The 22,546-nt window shown below is 49.6% G+C and overlaps 2 long non-coding RNA genes across 2 annotated transcripts; both read left to right on the forward strand.

The window, feature by feature from the left end:
• Positions 1 to 719: 719 nt before the first annotated feature.
• On the forward strand, positions 720 to 18,005 carry LOC123351250. The gene is made up of 3 exons (XR_006573965.1): positions 720 to 828; positions 14,939 to 15,102; positions 17,241 to 18,005. It is a non-coding gene; the product is annotated as an uncharacterized LOC123351250 (long non-coding RNA).
• Positions 18,006 to 18,201: 196 nt separating this feature from the next.
• Positions 18,202 to 21,952, forward strand: LOC123351251. The gene is made up of 3 exons (XR_006573966.1): positions 18,202 to 18,328; positions 20,972 to 21,082; positions 21,629 to 21,952. It is a non-coding gene; the product is annotated as an uncharacterized LOC123351251 (long non-coding RNA).
• The last annotated feature ends 594 nt before the right edge of the window (positions 21,953 to 22,546 follow it).

The following is a 22,546-nucleotide window of genomic DNA, read 5'->3' on the forward strand; positions in this document are numbered from 1 at the left end:
AAATCAAATTTTGCAATCTCAGAATTTTCTCCAGGAGGGGAATTTGACTGACTCTACTCAGTGCAAAGGGCTCTCAACTCGTTCCCCTGAGTTCTCCATGAGTTCAGAGAAAGATCAGGCTCACTGATTCCTTAGTGCAAAGGCAGGGTGGAGGAGAAGGTAAATGGCCTTATCAGCAACTACCACTGCCTGGGAACGACTCCTTGGATTGTTCTCCAGAAAATTCAGTCTTTCTAAGTGGGTTCTTGCACATGTCTGTGAGGAATTAAATCACAGCCCTATGTGTCCCAACTGAGGTCAGGCCCCACGTTGCAAGGTGCTGTACATACACAGTGGAAGCTGCAGTCCCTGCCACAGAGAGCTTGCAGTGTAAATAGACAAAGGGTGAGAGCAAAATGGAGTGATTTGCTCAAACTCACATACTAAATCAGAAACAGAGCCAGGACTAAAACCCCACTTTTCCAGTGCCTCGTGCAGTACCCTATGTGCTGGCCCACAAAGAGCAGCCCCTAGGGAAAGTGGTTGCTGCAAAAAAATAGGTTGGGAGGTGTGCTGAGGTGTCTACATTTCACACTGATTAGCCAGGGGTTAACAGGACCCTGAGCCCAATTAGGCCACTGGCTGGAAGGGTGTTAGGCATAATTGATGTTCACAGAAGGTGGGAGGAGCTGGGTCTTTGTAAAGGAAGGAGCACAGGGCAGTAGGAAAGAGGCTTGGGAGGAGATCCAGGAGGGAGGCAGCTGGGAGTTTATTCTCTTGGGCTAAAGCCAGGACCAGAGGATCCTAAGACAGAAAGAAGCCTACAGGCAGCGAAGCCTGGGGCTAGCGGTGAGTTGTCCTGGGCTGGAGGGAGCCAGGGGCAGTGGTGGCAAAGCCGAAGGGGCATTTGGACTGAACAACTGTGAGTGGTTGCAGGGAGAGAGGGACAAACTGCAATGGCTCCCTGGGCGGCAGAGAGTGAAAAGACCTGTGGGGAGCAGGAAGGGTCTGGTGGGGTGAGGGGGAAGCCTGTGGAGGGGGGCAGGAAGATAGGGGCAGGTCCTGTGGTGAGCTTTGACACCAGGGTAGGAGCCATGCCTCTGGGGAGGAGCCCTTGGGCGTGCTGGGGATAAGGCCTGAAGAAAGGCTAACAGTAGGAAGGAGTCTAGGAGGCAGTGGTGAGGTATCTGCTGGAACCGCACTGAGTGCTCATCCTATGGTCTCTGGCCTGGCGTAGAGGGAGGGCCTGGGTTCCCCTACCAGCCACTGGGCAGATGTCACGAAGCCCCTTGACATCAGGGGATGAGGTTGATTTAAAACCCTGAGAGCTGGGTGAAGGGCCACAGGGCTGAGGCCAGGTGGAAGGACTGTGGATTCCCTGTTGGGCTCTGTCCCCGTGGAAGGGGTAGAACTAAGATATGACCTTGCCAGAGCAGTCCACCATGAGACTGGTGCGACCATCCGCAGGAGATGCTAAAGACCTGCTATGCCATGCCCTGCCATGAGGGGGTGCATGCGCGCTCAGTCAACTCGTCTACAGGGATCTCCCTACAGAAAGTGGGATTGATCACTTGTATATTATTATGGATAGTGGAGATATTTAGCATTTGACAGAAACCTTCAACTCAGGATCACAAATTGCTGTGTGACATTAGTTAATTTTAAACCCTATAAAATCCCTGTGCAGTAGAGAGAGGATTTATGGACACTACCCCACCCACCACTGAAATGCAGCCCACTCTGGGGTGAAACACAGCAGCCACTGAATAGCAACATGACATAACAATTTAGGTCAGGCACTAAACACACACTTTTATGATGCCCCATGGCTAGTCTCCAAATCACCCTCCAAAACAATAGGTGATGTTGATTTCTTTTATCCAGTCTTTGCTCCCTGCCTATGCAATATAGAGGGAGACCCCTTTGCTTATTCTGCCCATGAAGTGCAGCCATTTCTGAGGTGGAGCACAAAAGCTGTTTAACTGCCTACAACAACATTGCCTAACAATTTAACACCCAATATTTTTTTTTCAAAAATTCTCCCTATTAAAAATACTGCTGTGGTATATTTCAAACTAGATATTCCTTGCTCCTGGGAGTCTATTCCTCAGGGACTATGACTAAGCCCCTGGCCTGAGGCCAGATGCATCCCTCCATCCAGATATCCAATGGACAGCAAGCGCCGGACTCCCCTACTATTGCGTCTTCAGGACACTCTCCGCTGTGTCAGGTCTCTTCAAGGGGGTGGAGGCTGGTGGGGGGTCTGCTACCTATTCGTGGGCTGTTTTAATGCAGTTACACTTAGGTTCCAGTTATGAATCGTTGTTAAACCATGGATCGATTGTTTTTAATGAATTGATTGCTTGCCACCGTAGCCCATAAGCATCTAAAGCACCTTCTACTTATGAGAGAGGAAGGCTTGTCCAATGGTTAGGGCATGGACTTGGGAGACCTGGCTTCAAAGCCCTGCTCAGGCTTCCAGTGTGCTCTTACACAAGTGTCTTTGTGTGTGCAAGGGAGTTAATGGTGTTTCCCTGCATCACAGGGTGGTGTGTGGATAAATACAGGAAAGATGCTGAGGCAACTGGGCCCAGATACTACAGTAAAGAGCCACGTGTCTGCAGACGGACGTGCTTAACCGTCTCTAGTGCATATTACTCATGCTTATACTATTCCATAGTAATTCCATTATAAACTCCGTAATATAATGTATGGCCTGAATGGTGAAGTGCACCCAGATACTGTGGGGATGGGCACCGGGAGAGACATGCAATAAAGAGAGTTATCGGATGTCATTGTGAGTTAGACCTGGGTAACAGAGGGCAGAATTAGGCCCTTGGTCTGTTTTCCTGGTTGAGTCCTTGCCTGTGTGCCCCTTCCATGGAGGGGCTACGGTACACAAGCTTCTCCACGATGCAAACCCAATCCTGGCCCAATACCAAACTCAGCTGTGGGGCAGCTTCCTCTTGGTGCGCTCCATCCTGCAGAGGTGCTGAGCACCCTACCGAAGCCAGCAGGGGCAGAGGAGATGCAGCACCTCACAGGCCTGGGCCCTTTCTCCCTTGCAGAGAAAGCCGATTGCGTGGCGAGGTGGTGCTTGGGCTGCGTTTGGCTCCTTGCCTTCCTCCATCCCCTCCTCTTCCGTTTGCATTCTCCTTCCTTCTGCCCTTTGGGACTCGCTGCACAGCTCGGTCCCGAGGGTTAGCAGGTCGTGCCTGTCCTTGGTCTCCTCTCAGCTGAGGAGGGATATACCAGGCAGGGGTAGGGATGCCCACACAGAGACTGATATGGAATAAAACAATAGATGCTTTGCAGCCACTCCTTTCAGTGCTGTTAAATAACCTTCAGCAGAGCTGCTGTGGCTACTTCCAAACCAAACACACATTCCTGTCTCCTTTCTCCCTGCTCCCTCCCCCTCTTTTTTTTTTTTTTTTTTTTTTTTATGGAGGGAATGAGATGGAGAAGTAAAAATTATTAACCCCAGGGTCAGCTCTGGCTGCCTCATTCCTCTCTCTAGCTTCAAGCACTTTCTCCCTCATCTGTTTTACAGACACTGATGTTCAGCTCAACACATTTGCATACGCTTATTGCATTTATTTTAGTCTTTATCTATTTATTTATTTTTAAAGAGACAGGGTCTCATTATTTTCCGCCAGCTTGTAGTTAAAAGCCTTCTTCCTGAGGCCTTTCTTTGTGGGGTTTTTTTCCCCTCCTTCGTTTGTTATGTGTGGAGCCGGGAAGGGAATGTTTGTTAGCTTGTGTTCCTTCCCCTCCTCAGTTTCACTTTTTCTTCCTGTGTATTTCGCCTTGATTGTGTTGAGGTGTGTGCACACAAACACCATGGCGCCAATAAGACCATTAATGATGACAGAATTTATAGTGTTGCAAACTCTTCTGGTTTTAGCAGGACTCTTGAGATAACTAGTGTTTGCTAGACCAGGGGTTCTCAACCTTTTTCTTCCGGAGGCCGTCCCCAACATGCTCTAAAAATTCCGTGGCCCACTTGTGCCACAACAACTGTTTTTCGGCATATAAAAGCCAGGGCGGCATTAGGGGATTAGCAAGCAGGGCAGTTGCCTGGGCCCTATGCCCCCGGGGCCCCCGCAAAGCTAAGCTGCGCCGGTTTCAGATTCAGCCCCAGGTGGTGGGGCTTGGGGCCTGGGCTTCAGGCCCATATGGTGAAGCTTCGTTTTCTACCCTCGGCCCTAGAAAGCCTAATGCCGGCCCTGGTTGGCAGCCCCCCTGAAACCTGCTCACAGCCCCCGAGGGGGCCCCGGACCCCTGTTTGAGAACCACTGTTCTCGAAAACCCCAGCTTCTGGGGTCGTGTGAATGTGAGAAAAATCACCACTTTCACTTTTGAAAAAGTAAGTTTTCTAGCCCCCAAGGCTGCAGGGAGAAGCTTGAACGTGTGACCCGAGTGTGCTCTAAAAGCTCAGAAACCAAAGGCAAAGGGGGGGATAAAACCAATCACTTTTTAAAAAAAAATCCCGACTTAAGCTAGTCTCATGATACTGGGGGGGCCCAGGCAGGGTTTTGAAAGTTTGGGGATGGTAGTTCGAGATCGCCAACGTACAGAGGGTCTTTGATTTTAATCAGGAGATGCACCCATGGTGATTCAGCCACAGTGAGACTCTGCAGTGCATCATGGGAGGTGTAGTCAGGCCAGGGCATAGGATCCATAGGAGAGAATGGGCGCATGGGGGACCCAGAACTACCGCCATGAGGCAGCATGGTAGCTCAGGCAGATGCAAAGTTGAACATTGATCCAACCTGAAGCAAAGCATTTCATTCACTCAGCATGGATTTGTCAAGAGCAAATTGGGTCAAAGCAACCTGATAGCTTTCTTTGACAGGGTCACAAGCCTTGTGGATAGGGGGGAAGTGGTAGATGTGATATATCTTGACATTCGTGAGGCTTTTGATACTGTCTCGCATAAACAAACTAGGGAAATACAATCTAGATGGAGCTACTATAAGGTGGATGCAAAACTGGTTGGAAAACGGTTCCCAGAGAGCAGTTATCAGTGGTTCACAGTCATGCTGGAAGGGCATAACGAGTGGGGTCAGGGATCAGTTCTGGGTCTGGTTCTGTTCAATATCTTTATCAGTGATTTAGATAATGGCATAGAGAGTGCACTTTGGACAATACCAAGCTGGGAGGGGTTGCAAGGGCTCTGGAAGGTAGGATTAACATTCAAAATGGTCTGGACAAACTGAAGAAATGGTCTGAAGTAAATAGGATGAAATTCAATAAGGACAAATGCAAAGGAATTAACAAGCAGTTGCACACATACAAAATGGGAAGTGATTGCCTAGGTAGGAGCACTGCAGAAAGGGATCTGGATCCAAGCTAAATATAGTTCAACAGTGTGATGCTGTTGCAAAAAAAGTGATCATCATCCTGGGCTGCATTAGCAGGAGTGTTGTGAGCAAGACAGGAGAAGTAATTCTTCCGCTCTACTCGGTGCTGATACAGCCTCAGCTGGAGTATTGTGTCCAGTTCTGGGCGCCACATTTCAGGAAAGATATGGACAAATTGGAGAAAGCCAAGAGAAGAGCAACAAAAATGGTCTAGAAAACATGAGTTATGAGGGAAGATTAGGGGGGAAAATGGGGTTTGTGTAGTCTGGAGAAGAGACGACTGAGAAGGGACATGATAGGGTGACCAGATATCCTGATTTTATAGGGACAGTCCTGATTTTTGGGTCTTTTTCTTATATAGGCTCCTATTACCCCTCACCCCCTGTCCTGATTTTTCACTTTTGCTGTCTGGTCACCCTAGGACATAACAGTTTTTGAGTACATAAAAGGTTGTTACAAGGAGACAGCAGGGGGACTATGGTTCTACTCGAAGTGAGAGTGTGGCACTTTCACCCTGAGCTGGAAGGTCTCGGGGGCAAGGACTGTCTCTCTGTGTATCCACAACACCTAGCACAATGGGGCCCTGATTTCAGTAGAAGCTGCTAGGCAGCGTTGGAAAATAAATAAGAGGGGGGATCACACACTTGGTAGCTCCTGTAGGCAGAGCTCAGTACACACACAAGGCCTCCTTGCATCCTCCATCTCCCTCTTTCAAGGGCTCCCTGCAAGTTCCCCCACACCTCCCTAGTGCCAGGGGCTCTGTGTTCCCATTATGCCTCCCACCCGTGCCAGAGGCTCTATGTGCACCCCCACTTTCTCCCTTGTCAGGAGTCTTTGTGCTCCCCCATTTCCCCCTCCCTTGCCTGTGATTCTTTCTGCCTGAGAGTCAAGGCTTTCAGGGTGGCAATATTTTAAACAGTCTGGGCAGAGCTGAGACGGGTGGCGTTCTGCTGGGAGGTGTCAGTGTCTGACATCATCCAAATCTATGATCTATAGACCATTACAGAGGCCGCTGGAGCTGTGACGCTGCTTGCCAGAGGCTAGGGACTCTGGGTGCCCCACCTGCCTCCCTTCCAGTGTTCTGACTTTTCACCAAGTAAAAGTTCTGCCCATTGATGCCTAGAACATACCCTGAAATGCTGGGGTTGATCAGATGCAGCGCTCAGTGTCGATCCTCTTACAGACAAGGGAAGCAGAGAAATTGAGTGTAAAGGTCAAGGAGGATGGGGAAGACAGTGCAAAGACTGGGGGCAGGCAAATGGGTGAGCAGGCTGGTATCAGTGAGTGCGTGGAGGAAGCCAGGTCAGTGCAAGGAGAGCAGCTAATTAGAGAGGGGTGATGCGGAGAAGGGCTTTGAAAATGAAGGTCAGAAGCTTGAATGTGTCCTGGAAAAATCTGGCCTGAATGGATCTGCCCACTACCCTAGAAGTGGTAATTGCTTTCACTTTACATTGCACCGTTTCTCCCTGTTCTGTACCTGGTTACTTTCAGCCACGCTGGGAATCGGGACCGTCCGTTGGCGTCCCCACCGTGGTGGCCGGGGTTTCAGTACGGCACTGCCTGCGGCCCAGCACAAAAGCTGCACCCAGCGAGAGGTGGGCAAAGGCGGCTCTGAGGCAGCTCTGCCCCTGTGGGATTCTGGGCTGCTCTGGCAGGAGGAACCAGCCCCCGCTCAAAATTAGAGGCGCCTCGGGGGTGCTCTGACTTATCCCGAGAGCTGTGGTTGGGCTTCTCTGTGGTGTCGAGCAGCCCAGAGACTTTGCACACACTGCCGCAACAGAGATTCCCTGACGGGTCCTCCCATGTTTCCCCTCCCATCTCTAACCTCATCCTCCCCTCCCCCAGCACACTCCCTGAACTGATGCTTGCAGGGCTGGCAGCACAGGGCCATTTATGGTGGGCTGACACTGCCTGCACTGGGGTGGGAGGGGGGATTTCCCTCTGGGTCTTTTAAGTCACACTTCTGGCCCCATGTGCCCGTGGAGTAGTGTATAAAGGGGCACCAGGACAGGAGACAGAATCTATCCCCATGGAAGGAAACCACTGTTCTAGAGAGATGCTTGGGCCACCCCTTTAGCCACCGATGTGGCTGTCATACCCCAGCTGTCGTGGCTGGGTCTCTGTTAGGGACTGAAAGCTGCGCTAGGAGCAGGTCAGGAATGAGTGGGCAGGTCGTAAGCGGCGTGACTTAGATCCTGAGGCTTTCCCTTCTGGGTTTCTGACCAGAATTTAAGAATAACTCAAGAGACGGCCCTGATAATCCATCCCAGGCTTTCCATAAAGCCAAGTACATGCTGGAGGTCTGGTGACTACCTGTACCTGTTCAGCGGGGACATGGGCAGGGAAGTTTTGCACCTCATTATGGGGTCTCAGTGCCTTGATGCAAGCAATTCCCCTGAGACATTGGAGGTGTTAATTTAGATTTGACTTCTTTCATAAAGACGGTGCACATGGCAGCAGCTACTTGCAAAATAATGGGACCCTTCCCTTTTATTCCGTGATCACGGATTGCAGCGGAACTACAGAGTCACTGGCGATTACTTTATTTGGGCCCTGTACGAAGAAGCGTGCCGGGCTCAGCTAGCTAGCACAAAACGACTGTCCGTCTCTTTCCTGGACCAGAGGAGACCAGCGCAGTTCTGACGACTGTGGGAGAGCAAAATAATGGGGTGCGGGTTTCCAGGAGAAACCAAGCTCGTTATAAATGTGGTGCAAGGTTTTTTTCTTTTCCAGAATGGCTGGAATTATCCGTGTACAAAAAGCTTATTTCTTAACATGTGTCATTCTGAGGCCCTTTTCACTGCGTCTTTGTTGTTGTTAAAACCTTGATGACAAGGTTGTCTTTGGCAGAAAAACATCAGTCACTTTGTTAAATTCCTCCTTGCTTGGAAAACAAAAGCCACAGAGCTGGCGGTCTGAGCCCGTCATATCCAGCCTTAGTAATACTGGAGTCGGTTTAAATGCCTCTTCCCTAAAATAGCCTCCCTCTTACATCAACAACTGGCGCTGCATCTGGTTGAACCCTACTGAGGGCTGAGTTACTAAACAAAACTGGCATGTTTAGGCTCTGTGGTGTATTTATTGATGTGGAAGGGGGGAGGGGGTTGAAATTCAGAGAAGGAAATCAATGCAAAGATGGGGGGAAGGTTAAAGAAAAAGTGAGCCTCAGCAAATACAAACAGACTCCCAAGCGGAAGAGCCAGGCTGTAGGATGGCTACCCACAGAGAAAAGTTTTTTCTCTTTACGTGGTGCTCCTTAAAAATGACATTGCCGTTAGGGCAAAATGCAAACAGCCAAATTAAAATGGACCCACTATCAGGGCCATGTTCATGAACATAATTTTCATATTTTTCTCTCTCAATTTCAGTGACTTTTTTTTTTTTGGAGTGTCCAAGTGAATCTTAGTTAACATTCACAGCCCCTGCTCTGTGTTAAAATCCCAAACTCCTCCCTAGCGCTCTCCCAGAGATGGACGGAAGCAAAACCCTACATCCCAAACAGCTTAGATCCATCTTTGCTTTTTTGGAGGACTGGAATAAAACCCTCTAGCTGAATTCAAAGCTGGCAAGAACGTCCTGGTTCCTAGGATCCTTGTCCGTCTGGTGTGAACAGCACAGAAGGTTAGGTTTTTGATTCGGGTCCAGATCTTCAAAGGTATTTCAGTGCCTACCTCTCATTGATTTAAATGGCAGCTTGGTCCCGAAATATTTTGAGGATCTGGTCCTTCATAGCTGTGGAATCAGTTTGCTTTGCTGAAGTTTTTTCTCTCTGTGAATTTCATGCTGGTGAAAGGATGAGGTCTCTTCCAACCCTAATCTTCTATGATGGCCATCCTAAAGGCTGCTCAGTCGTTCCCAGAAGAGGGACAGCACCCCAAGCATCCCGACTTTGCTACACCAACCTGCTTCAGTTTTGGTTTTGAGGGATCATCTCCAGGCATGAGAAAGGAGCCCTGTCTCTGAGCCTCCTCAGTCACTTACCTACTTCCCTGTTGATGAAAATGGCCTGGAAACCATGTTCTATCTGAGGTCCTGAAACATGTTTATGGAACTCACCTTGGTTGCTAATGCGAAGGTGCTAGGCTGGAACTCGGGAGACCGGGGTGTGAGTCCCTGCTCTGTCGCACACCCCTTGTGTGACCGCAGGCAAGTCTCTCTGCGCCTCTGTTCCCCATCTGTAAAATAGCCCTTCCCTATTAGCCATATCTCTCAGGGGTGTTGTGAGGAGAAACGTGTTACCAGTTGTGAAGTGCCTCAGGTACTATGGTAATGGGGTCATAGAGGTACTTAGGATAGACACATTTCCATCTTGGCATGGCTGAGACCTCACTCAGGCTCATCCATATAGCAAGAAAGTAAAGGCAGCATTTACATTTCAGCATGAAGCGGGGACCAGGGGCATTAGGTGGATGTTATGTCTTCTGTCCTTTCTGCGACAACAGGGAGACTACAGCAGCGCCCCCGTGGCTAGAATCCGGCTCTATTGCTCTCCCTCAGTTGGGCAGCACTCTGATTAAATTATCTCTGGTTGTCCTCTTTTAAATGGATGTCTTTTCTTAAGTACTGATTTACCACAATTAAGTCTCTCTCCCACCCACCCCGCAAAAGAATTGAATTAAGTGTATTCTGTCGTAGGCTTGGCATTTCCAGGAATCGCTTGCAGATCTTCAGAATGGTCCAAGATGCTATTAGAAGCAAAAGGGGAAAAAGGAAAGGAAATGAATGGTGGGTGAGGAGGGGAAATTCACAGCTCCGCTGATACACCATGATAAATAATTATGAGTTATTAATTTTAAATTACATCTTTAATGCATTGCATGATTTTAATTCCCACTACGCTGTTAATATAGGGACCCTGGGTTTGATTAATTTAAAGCCGAACGGAAAGGTGCCAATTAAGGGGACTGTCTGGGAACTTTCAGGTGTCTCTAGCTCTCAGAGGCTATTTCCCTGGGCGGAAGAAAGGGCCGGGAGAAGTGGGGTGCTTGCTGGTAGCCAAGTGCCACAAGGCAGGTGAACCCTTTGAGGCCCTAATGGTAAACTGCTCAAGTCGTCTTTTGTTTCTGAGATTTGCCAAATACATCACCAAGCTCATCGTGCACTCAGCTTCGTGCGAACAGATCATGGGGCAGGATGATTCAGAGTCGGAAGCCATAGGGTTCATCCGTGAACTCACTTAATGATTTTACCATGGAGCCCTGTGCTGACTCCAGCTTGAGTGCTGGTATTATGGTCACAGCTGGAGCCCCAAGCTCCCCTTGTGTGAGGCATTGTGCACCTAGCCGGAGAGAGCCCTTGCCTCAAAGAGCTTACAATTAACGGGTAGATGAACTAAGGAGCCAAGAGCTGCTTGGTTCTCACTGAAATGAGCCGGGACAAAACGAAACAACGCTCCCAAGCAGGCCCAGCAAGGGCTGGGACCCCCAGCTCCTGGCTCTCGGGTCACTGCCCTGCGTGCCGGGCCATTCTGCTTCGGGTGCAGATAGGTGCTCTGCCTTTACACTGGAGGCTGGCTTTCCCCCTCCCCCCATCGGCAATAAGGAGCACAGGGCTGAGAGGCAGAGTCCAGTGGGTCTGCTCCGAGCCAGGCTGAAGACGAAGCTTGAGAAAAGACCCAGTAGTGGGATGGGGAAGGGGTGGTGTTTAAATTATTGAGGGTTTTCCCTACTTATTTCCGTTTTCTCTGAGCCAAATCCTGAAATACCTGCTGCTTTCTACTCTGGCGGTGGGGAGGTGACTTCCACTGATGTCAGTGCTAACCCCTAGCTGAGACAGAAGTGAGTAGGGGCTTCAGAATTCTGCCCCATATGAACTGTGATTGCTAAGCTCCCAGCAGTGATAAAGAACGTCATTTCTCTTGCTCTCAAACTAGAGGAGCTCCCCAAGCCACAGCTGGAGATAGGCTGGCTCAGTGCTCTGAGTTGGTCCAGAGAATCCTTTCTCTAGATGCTGGGCTCGTGTGTCTTGTTCACGTGCTCGGGATCACACCGATCACCAGAACTAGCATTGGGAAGGAATTTTCCCCCAGGTCAGATGGGGTTGCGGTTTAGCTTTCTCTGCAGCATGGGGCAGGGATCACCCTCTAGGATTATCTGGGTATGTCCCACCCAATCAATTCCCTCAAAGAGTGGTGGCACCTCAGTCCTTCCTGTTCTCCGCCTGTGGCACACAACAGTTGAGTCTCCCAAGGACTGAAATGCCTTAGGGAGGCAAGGTGGGTGAGATAATATCTTTTATTAGACCAACTTGGGACCGATGCGACTACAGCTACCCCACATACAATAATGGAAGGGATCGGATTTAGCCCTCTGAAGTGCTTTAACTAGACTAAAGTCCTTGGGCTCAAGGTAAAGGTATCCTGGTGAAATGTAATGGGTTGTGATATACAGGAGGTCAGACTAGATCTAATGATCCATCCTGGCTTATACACTCCGTGAAATTCAGTCATTGGCATTCCCTTTGGACAAGTCTGTCAGATGCTACACACACCACTCCTGATGGTCCAATCTGTCCTGATTGTTACATGCATACAGCCTAAGAGGAGCTGGGAGGTTCAGTAACTGAGCGGCCTGGCTCACCGACTAATATTATTCCCATAAGCGTTTTGTACTAAGTCCGGATTCACCAACCTAAAACCGCTCTTCATTTTCCAAAGCCGAAACCGTAAGCGCTGAAAGCTGCTAGGAGAACTTGTCCAGCCGTCAGTGTGACGCAGGTCCGAGTCACAAAACCCAGTTCTTCTCCCATTCCCCTGCTGGAGTTTAGCCGCAGACTCGAAGCTGCTATAAGTTTGCTTTCTGAGTAAACTTCTCTAAGTGTGACAATCGCTTTAGCTTCCCAGCGAGGATTTACCAGGCTTCTGTTATCTCTCTGCAAGTCAGAGTTCTCCAAATGGGCATGAGAGAGCAGCCAGAGAGGTCAGCCAGTTAGGTTGCACAGTCGTTCAAAGCTCCGTTCCAAGAGGCATTAAAGACGGGATTATGTCTAAGAGGGTTAGGGAGGGAGGAGTGAAACAGGCTTGTCTTGCACAGAACCTGGGAGATAAGGCTGTGTTCTATAGGTGTGAACTCTCTGGTGTGCAAGCTGAGGCACTGATATTTTTGAGGACGAAATTGGAAGGATAATACCACAGGCGGAGGGATCAAGTCGGAGTCTAAACTGCCTTCTTTCAGGCGATTGCGGGGTGGAGAGAGCATGTGCTCTCAAACTTTTTAACGTGAGAACCAATTGCACAACAAAACTTCTCCTTGTGCCGGACAAGCACTAGCCCATGGATATGGGTTCTCAGTCACAGAACTAGCCCTCCAATCAAGCAGGGTTCTGTCGGTCATCTCTCTCGTGGGTTGTGGCAGATTCTCCATCTTTGACCACTTTTAAATCAAGACTGAATCCCTCTCTAAAAGATCTGCTTTAGGAATTATGGTGGAAGTTCTCTGGCCTGTTACACAGGAGGTCAGACTGGATGATCACAATGGTGCCTTCTGGCCTGAGAATCTTTGGCCACCACCAGACAGTCTGTCTGGACACCCTGTAGGCTAGGCTGTATTTGTATGTGTCATGGGAGGTGCTCAGCTCCATCAGCTCTTACTGACACTCTTAGGACCTGCAGCGGTTCTGTCTCTTCCGCCTACCTCTGATCTAATTTAAGATGTTTATGGGGCACCATTCACTGCAGCATCTTGATGCCACAGCAATGAGCAAACCCATTTGGGTATAACAAAAACACTTGCCCTCTAGGACTGGTGTGGCCTAGGGCATCAGCCATGCTAGCCAGAGACATAGGTTCCATCCTCTGACTCTGCCACGCTCTTACGAGGTGACCCTCACCCTTCCTTGTCTATTTAGTAGTAGGCACTGCCCAGACACAGTCTATGGGACAACTAGGTCCTGCATTAATAATAATAATTAATGATAAAAGAATCCCCTTCATCCAGAATTCAAGCCAAGCTGGTTTTGAAGTTCAATTAAATGCAGGTAGCTCTTTCGTTGCTTTTCATTTTCATAATACCACATATTGGAATAGACATGCTGAGATGTCACGTTTTTCTGCAACCCGCCTGGAAGCAGCAAAAATCTCCTCCGAGAGTCTGTTCCCTTGAGATTTCCAGCCTCATTTCACTGCCTCAGGAGGCCTGAGCGGTTCAGAATCCGCCCCCCCCCCCCGACTTTTTTTGCAGGCTTATCCTAGTCCCACGTCCACAATGTTCCAGGTTTCACTGTAATTAACTGCCAGGCAATGACAGCAAATGTAGGGATGAACTCTGTTCTCAGTGAGTCTTCACTGAATGAACGGCAGCATCTGTAAGTACTAATAGAGAGTTCTTAGCCCGAAAATGTAAAGCCTGACCGAAACTTGCAACGCTTTTCTTCTCCGTTAGCTAGTATTTGTTACTGTAGCTCCTGCAGGCCCCAACCGAGACCATGGCCCCATTGTGCAAGGGGCTGCACAAACACGTAGTGAGACAGTCTCTGCCCTGAAGAGCTCACAATCAACACAAGACAGCGTAGGAGGGATAAATTGAAGCACAGGTTGTGGAATGACTTGCCCTAGGTCATTCAGCAGATCAGTGGCTGGGTTTATAAACCAGGTTTCCTGACTCTCCATCCAGCGCCTTATCCACTAGATAACACTGCCACTGTGCCTTTAAAACTCCAAGAGTTTGGGCACCCTCTGTTGCGGCCATTTTGGTCTCAGAGTCCCTTCAGCCTGTTAGAGAGCAGTCTCACACACCATGCTCTCTCTCACGGGGGGATTTTATTTTTTCCCCCTTATTCCAAACTAAAAGTAATTTGATGCTAAAAGAACATGTTGGCCTTTGTTTATGGAAACAGAACGATGCCCATCTCTAATCATCTGAGAACTGTAGCAGCTTAAGGCCCAGAGCAGTGTTAGGGGCCCAATTTTCAGAACCAGGCAGTTGAACTTGGAGTCAAGTGGGCACTTTGAGGACCAAGTATCTATTTTAACTGGTGAAAAGCCAAAATTTCAAACAGGGATGCCTAATGTTGGGCATCTACCTCCATATTTAGACATTTTAATCACCTTCAGTAAGAAGACTGAAATGGTTTAGTCAGATCCAAGTTATTGGGCTCGGTTCAGGGATAACTGGGTGAAAATTAACGCCCCGTGCTAGAGATCGGGCTAGGTTATCTGGTGTTCTCTTTTGGCCTTAAAATCTGTGAATCTCAGTGCTGATTTAGACACCTACCTTGGGCCATTCCATAACTAATTTTATATCTCCAGGTTTGGAAACTTGGCCTACCATTTCTGGGCCATTTTATATCGGATTCAGGTATGTCGTTTGTGTCTAATTCTGAAACCCAGGTTCCCTGAATGCCCACTTGCCTGTCAATCTAGGCTTTAATAAGGTTGTCCATCATTGGGCTATCATACAAGTCATCCCATCTTCCCATAGGATCGGTCTGTGCTGTGCCATGCACACCCCCGGCATTCTAAAAATAAGTGACAAGAGCACAATAGCTAATGATGCAAATCAATTCCTCAGCCATGCCTGGAGCTGTGTTCAGGGTTAGCTGTTGGCTCTTCGGCAGCTGATCCCCTAAATAAAATAGATTTGGGTTTGGTTTTGTTCCAGTGTTAAGAAGAATGTCTGTCTGTATCGCAAGGGGATGTGGAGCTCATTTTAATCCTGCTTGGTCTTTCTGCTGTGAATGCTGTACTCATTAAGGGCCCCGATCCAATGCCCGTTAAAGTCAACAGGCAACTTTCCATGGACTTTCGCAGGAGTTGAATCTGACCGTAAGTAGCATTTCCGTTCAGATCCTTTCCGGACATATAGACCGCGGGTGAAATCCTGGCCTTCAAAGTCAGTGGGAGTTTTGCCATTCACTTTAATGGGGCCAGGATTTCACTCTCTATATGAAGTATAATGCCAGCCCTTCCTTTCATGGGGTTTTCCTATAGCTCCCCTCTCCTGCTTTCCCTTTATCTCCTTTACACCAAAAGGAGGGAGGCCGCATAAACCTTATCTAAGCCCCACCCACCTTTCCTAAAATTGTTCATTTTGGGGGCTCATTGCAGAAGGCAAGCCCAAAACTGACCCTGAATCCAAATCCCCATGGGCCCAGATCCTCAGCTGCTGTAAGCTGGCCTAGCTCCATTGCCTTAATTGGAGCAAAGCTGATTTACACCAGCGGAGGATCTGACCCTTTGATTTTTTTGAGATGGCAGTGGCAGGTCAGATTTCAGTCTCTGTGCCTGACTCATCTCTGCAGGGTTGGTTGCAGGTGGGAGCCAACCCCAGAAAGCATCTCTTGCCCACTTCTGGTTTAAATCCAGCCGAAATCTCCTTGGAATGGTTGATCACAGATGTCCCGCTAATGAGATTCTGGTATCATTGGATCCAAACCCAAACCTTACACTTGACTCAGGCTTCGACTTCCGGGTCAGTCAAATCTAATCGGTATATTCATCCAAACACAGCCTCTTTGGTCCTCATGAATGCCCTCAGGGCAAGGGCAGAAGGGAATAACAAAACAAGGTTTCTCCTCCTTTACCTGTGGGTGAGAAGGAACAAGGAGCACCTAATCCTTATCCCTAGAAGAGAGGCAGGGTTGTCCAATGGTTAGAGTGATACCCTGGATTCGATTCCCTGATCTCTCTCTCCAACTAACAATTTTAGGATTTTATCCTGCTACCCATCACCACAGGATCTGAGCACCTTCCACATAAAATCTATAGCAATAGTGAAGACCCTGGCAGACTTCATGGAATCTCTGGCACTTTTCCGTTTGGGGATCAAAACTCTGATTGGAATAAGGCATTGGGGGCAGGGGGATAGAAGAGGATGTTGGTATTGTGAGCATCACTTATGGTGGACAGGCTTTCTCAAGGAGGATGGTTTTGCTAATTCACATCTGCAAATCCAGATGTGCAAATCCAGATCTGACCATCCCAAAGATGGATCCTCTGCTTTTTGCCCAAATCTCATGTGCTTTGGGCTTTGTGAGCTGCTTTGCCCTAGACCTTGTCTACACTACAGGTTATTTTGGTATAATTTATGTCGCTCAGGGGAGTGACTAATCCACATCCCTGAGTGGCGTAAATTACACAGACCTAAACATTGGTCTAGACCACACTAAGTTGCCGGGAGTGCTCCTGACAACTGCCTCTCACTGAGACAGGAGTGATTAAACTGACGAGAGAGCTCTGCCCCGTCGGCTTAGAACGTCTCCATCGCAAGTGCTACGGAGACACAGCTGTAAATGCTGCCGCCTAGGGGTTGCCTAGAGTAACGTAGCTGTCCTAGGGGTTCATAGACTGAAAATTGGTCTCTGATATTGCTGGGGTTTGATCCATTCATTGCTTTGAAAACTAGGCCTTAAAGCAGGCGTGCCACTTATACTGGGATTTTCAAAAACACCAAAGCAGTTTAGGCACCTAACTCTCATTGACTTTGATGGGATTTATGCACCTAACCTGCTTAGAATAGGGCTAATAGTATCCCAAGGGGGCCCTGTGAAGATACATACCTTAATGATGGTGTGTTGCTCATACTATGGAAACGGACAGAACCCTTCACGCTCTGCCCCAGCCCAGCATAATCAATGATTTTGACAAACATTTTGTAGTTTCACCAGCAGATTTTGGTCCTAATTAGAATGGGGCAACAGACAGAAGTTTTATTTCATGACGAATTTTAAGATTGGGGAAACCTGGCTCTGTTCCCTATCGGAACGCCAACGGACCACTTGGAAATTCTGAAAAAAATTCATTGTCCAATTGAAACACGTGTTCATAATCCGACACATTTTTGAAGAAAATTCAAACCAAAGGCATTTTAAAACGAAAACTCAAAACGTTTCGTCCAAAGGGGATGTTACAGCGTTACGTGAGCTCTTCTCTTACCCTGGTTCTCTCATCAAATGAAATTCCAGCACAAAGAACCTGACCTGGGGAAGCGTTTTGATTTGGACAGAACTGCACATCCCAACCGGCTACGGTTTGGTCCGTGTTTCTCTGCCCAGCTGCAGTCCTGACTGCGGTGACTTGGATTTGAAAGGCATTCCACCGAGTTGTGAGTTCCCCACGCTTCTGATCCAAAGACTCTCCCATACCATTGACCTCCATTGACGCATGACTTGCACATCAGGATGTAGACCGTTACCTGACATGAGATGAAACCCTAAAGTCTTGCATGAGTGCTGCACGTTGGGACGGGACCTTTTCTCACATGCCGCATGGGGAGAACCCCCCTGTATTTATCCACTGGGATATTCTTGGGGGCTAACTAGCAGACAAAAGGGCAGTGGGCCATTAGCTGGAGAGGTCCGTGGGGGTGCGATTGAAGGTGGCACAAAGGAATGGCACACAACACAGCAGTGGGGCCCTTCTGGAGTGTCTGACTGTGTGTAAGAGACAGGGGTTGAATAACCAGACTGTCCTCCTTGGCCAACTCGCTTTTCGATTTCCCCGTTGCTCTGGGGCATGCGTGACAGCTGCGCAGCTAAGAGGGCCTTAGCAGCTGCTTGTGCCATCTTGAAGGGGGCTGGTAAAACCTCAGTGGCTTCGGGAAGTATGGGCAGCCAGGCACGCTGCTCCCACCTTGCAGTGCAGATGGCACCAGGCCCTGCGGGGGTCTCCCCTCCCCTGCGCTGGCTCGGAGCAGAGTGGCAGGCTGGCAGCTTGGAGTGAGCAAGAGAAGGGAGGCCCTGCTGCAGCAAACAGCTGGCATCACCTGCTCTCCCTCTGAGTGAGGGACCAGGGGAAAGGGGCCCCTGCTGGCATTGCAGAGAGACCAGGGCCCAGTCTGGAAAACAGACGCTTCCCAGACCCTGCGGGTGACACTGCACAAAATCACCCATTCTCTGCTTTACCAGGCAGAAATAACCACGGACCCTACCCTGCACGCTGCTGCGGAGCATCTCCGGTGAGCCGCTGAGCAGCCACAGGCGGCCTCCCATTGAAGCCAGCAGGAGCTGAAGGTTGCCTTCGTTCCCGGCTGACCCATCAAGCCACCGTGCCGGTGGGTGTGGTGTTGCTTGTGAGCCCTCCCACACCCCTTCAGCCAGGGTATCCCGTCCAGATAGACCCTGGGATGCTGAAAAGCTTCGGCCCCTTGTGGACAGTCTCAGTTATTAACAGCAAAGTCCACACAACTTTCACCCCAACATCCCAGCTGGGTGACTAGGCCAGTCTTAGTCCATCTGCCCCTCACCCGAGGCCAGTGCTCGCCTCTACCCTGCTCTTCTCTCAGTGCTGGTCTCTGCCCCTGCTGTTAGGTCTTTTGCCCCTACCGGGGCAAGGTCATTCCCTGGGGAGGTCCATCCATGTGACTGTTCTGCAGGGACAGCGGGTGATCCTGGCCAGGCCAGGCTTCCATCCAGCATCTGGGGGACACCTGGCTGAGACCAGGCCCTCTGGGATGCCTGCAAAGTGCAACCCTCTGTCTAGACGTTTCCTCCGAGCCCCTCGGACAGACTCACCATTCTGGTGGATTCCCTGGAGACATCCCCTTTCAGGCTCCCTGCTCAGGCCTCTCCTGGGAGCTCCTCTCCACAGGCACTTCATGTCTCCCTTTGAAGTACCCTCTAACTGAGCTTTATCAGGCCCAGGTGCTGGTTTATTAAGCAGCCAGCTAGGGCAATCAGCAACCCCCAGGCGGGGCCTTCATAAGGCAGTTCTGGGCAGACTGGGCCCAGATTCCTCAAAAAGGGCAGCTGCCCCTTGACAAAGGTGCTCAGCACCTCGCAGGATCTGGGCTCAGCTTGTAGGCTCTGTCTATGCTAGGGGTCTCCTCCAGTGTTGCTGCACCATGGGTGTAAAGCCCCTGTGCAGAGGGGCTGCTCTGAGGGAAGACAAATTTCATCCATGCAATTTACTCTAGCACATTATCACATTAAGCCCTGCCGGTGCCAAATCTATTATAGGTGCCTGCAGCATTAGTGATTAGCACGGCTGTAGCCGCGTTTGAATTCAAATTCCCCACATCTGGACAAGGCCCTGCTTACTTCTTACTCAAACAATATGCTCCTTTGACTCCACTGGGGCCCAATCCCCTAATGCCAATACTCAGCATCCCTCAGGACTTGGCTCTGGGAATCTCGCTGCAGTTAGGAGGGAGTGGAGCCTGCAGGCGATGCGCTGTGTCACTGTCTGGGATGTCGCCGGTAGAGCTCTGTCCTCTATTCTGAGCCACCCCTACACAGCACTGCTAGGGAGTAGCCTTTCTTCTTTGTGCACTACATGGTATAAGTTATAGAATCTCCGACATGACCCCCTGCACTGAGGCAGGAGCAAGGAAACCTAGATCATCCCTGCCAGATGTTTGTCCCACCTGTTCTTAAAACCTCCCAATGACGGGATTCCACGAGTTCCCTTGGTGACCTAGTGCAGTGCTTAACTATCCTTAGAGGTAGAAAGGTTTTTTCCTAATATCTAACCTAAATCTCCCTCACTGCAGATTAAGCCCCGTTCTTCTTGTCCCACCTTCAGTGCACATGGAGAACAATTAATTTCCAGCCTCTTTATAACAGTCCTTCACATACCTGAAGACTTATCAGGTCCCCCTTCAGGTTTTCTCAACACTAAAGATGCCCCATTGTTGTTGGGGGAGGTTTTAACCTTTCCTCGCGGGTCAGGTTCTCTGAAGCTTTTAGCACTTTTTGTTAGATTTAGGAAACCTGGCCTATGAGGAAAGGTTTTAAACAAAAGTTGTGCCTAGGCTTGGCAGAGTTTGATTTAAATTGTCAGTAAACGTCAATTTCACTGGACACACAGAAATCATTGGGAGGGAAAACATATCCATCGATGTGTCAGCAAACACGGCCCTCCCCGGCACCTGCTGCCTGCAGGGACCCAGTGGGACCAGCCATGCGGCTGGGCAGGGCGCCCCCTATAGCCCCGCTGTCATGGCCCCACTCACAGCTGGGAGTTTGGCTCCTACCTGGGGATGGCCCCATTCTGCTGCGGCGTGGCCTCCTCTGCGGCCGGTCGCTTGTCTTCCTCCTCACGGCATCAGCCAGGGGGTTCTCTGCTCCACTAAGCCAGGACTCTCCTGCACCTTGCACCTGGGTCATGCAGGGAGCCCCCAGCAGCTGCATTGTCAGCCTTCCCTAAACCCCCTTAATTTCCCCCATCTGTGAACATTTAAATTAGAAATTGAATTCTGCCACGCCTTGTTCTATAGCAGTTCTTCCCTGTCATTGTACGTACCACATAGCATTCCTCACAGCTCCACTACACTGCATTTACCATGTCATTGCAACTCCCAGTAGTTGATTTGGGGACTTGAGCTGATTTTCGGGGCACCTTGAATCATTTCTATAGAGGCCTGGTTGAGGAAATTGGCACAGAATGCCCTCGTCTGTACTCCTTTCCAAACAGATGGACTTGGTGCCATTTATTCCTCATCTGTTCTTTGTGCCCAGAATTGTCCCCGGTACCCACCCGTTTCCAGCCCCTTCTAGTACCTCTCCCTCCTGCCATTCGCACCCTGAGCACTACTTCTGAGTGAGGCTCCTCAAGTAGCATCCTCTCCCAGCAGAAACCGGGTATTGCGGAGATCAGAGGCACCCTAGCCCCACGCCCCTCCCAGCAGGCTGTGCGGCAGAGAAGGAGGGAGCTTTAATGGGACTGGGGGATCTTACCGGTACTTTTTCCCCTGCAGAGTGCACTGGAATCACAAACCAGGGAGAATTCTCCTAGCCTCTCCCAGCAAGTCATGGATCAGGGAAGGATCTAGCCCCAGTGGCTGGAGGGAATCCCTAAAGCAGTCACGGTAGGTAGCGTCCTAGAAGTCCTAGTACCTGTTGGAGAGCTCACAGCTACCCTTGCAGCCAATGCCACCTTGTGCTTGAATCCCAGGAGCTGCCAGGAGCACAACGTGGTGCTGGTGATTTAACAAGTGGAGTGTTTTTTTAACTCACTTTCTACTGAACCAGTGATGCCATGTGGTGCAAGGAGGCTCTGTGCAGCTGGAGGAGATGTGACGGTCTTATCCCTTGTAGCCATTAGCAAAGTACCCTGTTACTTTTTAATAGAGAATATGTATGCTCCCGGTATTCAATTTTAGAGCATTACATTCTGCTTTCTTGATTTTCCCCTACTGTTTCAATTGGCTGCAATATATCCTTCCTTATTTCTTCTTCTGATTTTCCATGTGATGTTACTTTGCGCTGTTAACCAGGTGCCACCTTTCACCCCAGAGGTGTGTGCATTTCACTAGTAAGCGATGAAGCTCCTATATCAATTTGTGAGGTTTCCCAGGGTGCTGGGAACTATAAATGTTATATTGTATGCTAGGACTGTATCACTCCATTTCCAGCAGGGGGCAGGATAGAGAAAAACGTCAGAGCACTGCCCATGGGGAAGCTGACAGCTACTGCCAAGCTAGGCAGAGTCACTGCAGGAATCTCTTATGCTGTAAGTAAGAAACAAGGGAACATCATGCCAAGTTAGGAGAAAACCAATTCATCTTCCCTGACCTATTTCTGGACATGCTCTGAAGGGAAGAGAAGAAACTGTCTGTCAGGATCAAAGGAAATTATGCATGTTGAACTGACAACCGGTCTTTCTGTGAGTTCACACCATCAAGTGGCAGATTGGCACTGCTGTCTCTGTTATATCCCCGATTTTTCCACTCGGCAGATCCCCTGGCAATGCTCACTATATTTCAGCTGATGGAACCCTTCCAAAGCTGGAGTGGCTACCAGTGGTAGGAGACAGACCCGAGAAGCCAGCTAAATAACATGGGCCTGCTCTGTTACTCCCTTCCTTCCCCTGAGGTAAGGATGCTGTTGGATTGTAAAGGGGGTGGGGTGGGTATTCTAAGACCTGGCTCCTGGTGTAAATTAGTGCAGCCCCAAGGCTGCTCTAACTTATGGCCCTGATGGGGCTTGAGGAACAGAGAACAAACAGTTCAGCGTACTATGGCCATGCCCCCTATGCTGTGGGGTGGGAGCACAGCCTTTGGTAGCCCTTATGCCAGCTCTACGCCTGCTGGAGAGGCCCTCTGCCCAGGAGGCATGCTAAGGGGCAGTTTTTACCCAATTTGAGGCCCCTTTATGCGTTCAGAGCAGTATATAGGGGCTTTAGTGTAACCAACACTCACGTGCTCTGGGGCAATCGCAAAAGAGGAAGCGGGAATGAACAGAAAACTGAGCTGAACCGTTCACGCACACCCCCCACCCAGAGAATCTGGATTCAGTGACGACTTGAGACATAAGTGGAAAGGAATTTGGAG

The sequence above is a fragment of the Mauremys mutica genome, chromosome 16 (genome assembly GCF_020497125.1).
Source record: "Mauremys mutica isolate MM-2020 ecotype Southern chromosome 16, ASM2049712v1, whole genome shotgun sequence".
Taxonomy (NCBI): Eukaryota; Metazoa; Chordata; order Testudines; family Geoemydidae; genus Mauremys; species Mauremys mutica.